Source organism: Berghia stephanieae, chromosome 1 (genome assembly GCF_034508935.2).
Source record: "Berghia stephanieae isolate SIO BIC M18660-M18661 chromosome 1, UCSD_Bste_1.3, whole genome shotgun sequence".
NCBI classification, from domain to species: domain Eukaryota; kingdom Metazoa; phylum Mollusca; class Gastropoda; order Nudibranchia; family Aeolidiidae; genus Berghia; species Berghia stephanieae.
The window spans coordinates 5,809,797-5,814,796 of NC_088360.1; the positions used below are offsets into that span (position 1 = coordinate 5,809,797).

At 34.5% G+C, this 5,000-nt stretch overlaps 1 protein-coding gene and 3 non-coding genes across 4 annotated transcripts in view; 1 reads left to right on the top strand and 3 right to left on the bottom strand.

Annotated features, from left to right (window-relative positions):
- The window catches only part of LOC144966627 (perilipin-3-like), a 60,247-nt gene that overhangs the window by 35,353 nt on the left and 19,894 nt on the right, over positions 1–5,000 (top strand). The gene's annotated exons all lie outside the window — the stretch shown is intronic.
- Trnaw-cca (transfer RNA tryptophan (anticodon CCA)) lies at positions 458–529 on the bottom strand. Its single transcript has one exon. It is a non-coding gene; the product is annotated as a tRNA-Trp (tRNA).
- Trnaw-cca (transfer RNA tryptophan (anticodon CCA)) lies at positions 1,127–1,198 on the bottom strand. The gene has a single exon. It is a non-coding gene; the product is annotated as a tRNA-Trp (tRNA).
- Positions 2,635–2,706, bottom strand: Trnaw-cca (transfer RNA tryptophan (anticodon CCA)). Its single transcript has one exon. It is a non-coding gene; the product is annotated as a tRNA-Trp (tRNA).

Below are 5,000 nucleotides of genomic sequence, written 5' to 3' on the forward strand. Positions count from 1 at the left end.
TAAGATTCCAAGTCCATTATCCCGAGACACACAGCAGTTCAATTTGTAGTTATTAGTTATGTTATTGTCTTTGGAGTAGATAAGAAGTGCATTGAGGTTGGATTTTCTATTCCTTCTATTAATGACTGTTATCACAGTTGATATTCGAAGGAAGAAATTTATATGGCAGTCTAATTGCTGTTGTCATATTGTTCTTTTTAAAAAATGATATTCACAAATCACAATGAACAGACGTGTATCGCAATCCATACCGAAACAACAATGAAAGGATCCATAGACTTCAATGATCGGATGTTATACAATTTTTTCTGTAGAGGAAAATCGACAAATGGACCTCTTTTACATAATATATGCCCGTCGTAAATGCCACTTATGTGAGTATATCTCTTCAAAATTCAAACCACACATGAAATTAAAAAAAAAAAAAAACCACATTATTTTTTTTTTTTTTTGATTATGACCCCGACGTGATTTGAACACGCAACCTTCTGATCTGGAGTCAGACGCGCTACCATTGCGCCACAGGGCCTCTGTTGAGCAGATAAAAATCCGCTTAAAAACATATCAAACACACACAAACAAACAAACAAACGAGCAAACAAATAATAAATCAAGCAGACACAATTAAAAAAACAAAAAACAAAAAGAAATTTAAAAAACCGTAGACAGCAAAAGACATCAAATTTTTTTTTTAATTAACAAGCAAAAAAAAATATAGCTGATAAAGAAAATAAAAAAAGAAAAGAAAATCGAATATATACAAGAAAAAAAATATTTGGGATATCTTAATATCTATTTTTAAAATTTAAAATTAAAGAAACATAATATTATTATGAAAAAGAAGAAAAAATATGACCCGACGTGATTTGAACAAGAAACCGTGTAATTTGGAGTCAGACACACTATCATTGCGCCAAAAGCCCGCTGAAAAAAAAAAGCTACCAAGAAAATAACCAAACGAAAAAAACGAATAATAAATCAAACACACAAAATATTTTTTTAAAACAGAGAAAACGATAGATAGAGGTGTACATCCAGAACAAAAAAATAAAATGAACGAAGAATATCTAGGAAATGAATAGAGGTAAATTGTAATGTTTTACTATTTTCTATAAGAAAAAAAAAATGACCCCGACGTGATTTGAACACGCAACCTTCTGATCTGGAGTCAGAAGCGCTACCGTTGCGCCACAGGGCCGATGCATACAGTGGCGTTACTTTTAAGATAGGTTAAATGTTCTCTGTTAAGTCGAAGGATCATGATTGTGAAATACGCACTGAGTCGCGATATCGTACATAACTAAAGACAAGTGATCATCATAGGCGAGCAACATCGCCTCGCTGAGAATGAGAAACAGCACGTAGCCTGACTATGCAATAATATATAATTTTATGATTTAATAATAATAAAAACAAAAATAATGATGATGATGATGATGATGATGATGATGATGATGATGATGATGATGATGATGATGATGATGATGATGATGGTGTTGATGATGATGATGATGATGATGATGATGATGATGATGATGATGATAATAATAATAATAATAATCACTGGCGGTCGGTCTATTGAGCAAAGTTGTTTTGTGCCGCCCTATAATTTTCAAATTTAGCAGATACCGCTTTTTGTCTCAATTTTTGCCTATGCTGATTTTCGTTCACACTCGCGCATCTCTCCTGTCTTACTTGCCATGATTGGTACCTGTAACTACTGTACGAAGGTTGTGCGTCATCACGGACGGCTCTCTTTTTCTTGTTGCCCCACGCGAGGCGAGATGACGTGCGACAATGAGCTGAGGGTGGGGTATGGGGGCTACCATGAGCCAAAAAGTCAACAGGCCGCCCAAGCATTTTATATAAAACACTTGTTTTCTTCTGTTTAAAACCACGGCTATCCACTTCCCACCAGAAACAACGGATACTCTTGACTGCTAAAATAACTAGGTCAGGCCGGCAAATTTAATTTTGCACACCTTGAGGCCTGACTTGGGAGAAATCAAAACCATATCAATTTTATCATTGAAAGAACAGGTTTGTTGTAATCAAACCATACGGATGAAGAAAATTACAATAAATATAGATCTTATGCTATTCGTTTTTCTCAAACGGATGTTAATCATCAATAAGAATATTACACAAATCATTCACCGAGTAGAGCCCCATGATGCTATAAATAAGATTCCAAGTCCATTATCCCGAGACACACAGCAGTTCAATTTGTAGTTATTAGTTATGTTATTGTCTTTGGAGTAGATAAGAAGTGCATTGAGGTTGGATTTTCTATTCCTTCTATTAATGACTGTTATCACAGTTGATATTCGAAGGAAGAAATTTATATGGCAGTCTAATTGCTGTTGTCATATTGTTCTTTTTAAAAAATGATATTCACAAATCACAATGAACAGACGTGTATCGCAATCCATACCGAAACAACAATGAAAGGATCCATAGACTTCAATGATCGGATGTTATACAATTTTTTCTGTAGAGGAAAATCGACAAATGGACCTCTTTTACATAATATATGCCCGTCGTAAATGCCACTTATGTGAGTATATCTCTTCAAAATTCAAACCACACATGAAATTTAAAAAAAAAAACCATATTATTTTTTTTTTTTGATTATGACCCCGACGTGATTTGAACACGCAACCTTCTGATCTGGAGTCAGACGCGCTACCATTGCGCCACAGGGCCTCTGTTGAGCAGATAAAAATCCGCTTAAAAACATATCAAACACACACAAACAAACAAACAAACAAACGAGCAAACAAATAATAAATCAAGCAGACACAATTAAAAAACAAAAAACAAAAAGAAATTTAAAAAACCGTAGACAGCAAAAGACATCAAATTTTTTTTTTAATTAACAAGCAAGAAAAAATATAACTGAGAAAGAAAATAAAAAAAGAAAAGAAAATCGAATATATACAAGAAAAAAAATATTTGGGATATCTTAATATCTATTTTTAAAATTTAAAATTAAAGAAACATAATATTATTATGAAAAAGAAAGAAAAAATATGACCCGACGTGATTTGAACAAGAAACCGTGTAATTTGGAGTCAGACACACTATCATTGCGCCAAAAGCCCGCTGAAAAAAAAAAAGCTACCAAGAAAATAACCAAACGAAAAAACGAATAATAAATCAAACACACAAAATATTTTTTTAAAACAGAGAAAACGATAGATAGAGGTGTACATCCAGAACAAAAAAAATAAAATGAACGAAGAATATCTAGGAAATGAATAGAGGTAAATTGTAATGTTTTACTATTTTCTATAAGAAAAAAAAAAATGACCCCGACGTGATTTGAACACGCAACCTTCTGATCTAGAGTCAGACGCGCTACCGTTGCGCCACAGGGCCGATGCATACAGTGGCGTTACTTTTAAGATAGGTTAAATGTTCTCTGTTAAGTCGAAGGATCATGATTGTGAAATACGCACTGAGTCGCGATATCGTACATAACTAAAGACAAATGATCCTCATAGGCGAGCAACATCGCCTCGCTGAGAATGAGAAACAGCACGTAGCCTGACTATGCAATAATATATAATTTTATGATTTAATAATAATAAAACAAAAATAATGAGATGATGATGATGATGATGATGATGATGATGATGATGATGATGATGATGATGATGATGATGGTGTTGATGATGATGATGATGATGATGATGATGATGATGATGATGATGATGATGATGATGATGATGATGATGATGATAATAATAATAATAATAATCACTGGCGGTCGGTCTATTGAGCAAAGTTGTTTTGTGCCGCCCTATAATTTTCAAATTTAGCAGATACTGCTTTTTGTCTCAATTTTTGCCTATGCTGATTTTCGTTCACACTCGCGCATCTCTCCTGTCTTACTTGCCATGATTGGTACCTGTAACTACTGTACGAAGGTTGTGCGTCATCACGGACGGCTCTCTTTTTCTTGTTGCCCCACGCGAGGCGAGATGACGTGCGACAATGAGCTGAGGGTGGGGTATGGGGGCTACCATGAGCCAAAAAGTCAACAGGCCGCCCAAGCATTTTATATAAAACACTTGTTTTCTTCTGTTTAAAACCACGGCTATCCACTTCCCACCAGAAACAACGGATACTCTTGACTGCTAAAATAACTAGGTCAGGCCGGCAAATTTAATTGTGCACACCTTGAGGCCTGACTTGGGAGAAATCAAAACCATATCAATTTTATCATTGAAAGAACAGGTTTGTTGTAATCAAACCATACGGATGAAGAAAATTACAATAAATATAGATCTTATGCTATTCGTTTTTCTCAAACGGATGTTAATCATCAATAAGAATATTACACAAATCATTCACCGAGTAGAGCCCCATGATGCTATAAATAAGATTCCAAGTCCATTATCACGAGACACACAGCAGTTCAATTTGTAGTTATTAGTTATGTTATTGTCTTTGGAGTAGATAAGAAGTGCATTGAGGTTGGATTTTCTATTCCTTCTATTAATGACTGTTATCACAGTTGATATTCGAAGGAAGAAATTTATATGGCAGTCTAATTGCTGTTGTCATATTGTTCTTTTTAAAAAAATGATATTCACAAATCACAATGAACAGACGTGTATCGCAATCCATACCGAAACAACAATGAAAGGATCCATAGACTTCAATGATCGGATGTTATACAATTTTTTCTGTAGAGGAAAATCGACAAATGGACCTCTTTTACATAATATATGCCCGTCGTAAATGCCACTTATGTGAGTATATCTCTTCAAAATTCAAACCACACATGACCCCCCCCCCCTTTTTTTATTTTTATACACAATATACACACATTCTAAAAAAATACACCCACTTGAACATTGATATTGAGCAATTTCCGCTAAGTGAGCTCAAGACACTTAAAAAGGGCTCCTAAGCCAAAAGCAACGTGAAGACGAGACATATGCCTGTTGGGCGAGATAACATTTTCCTCCAACAAAATCAACACTGCTTCT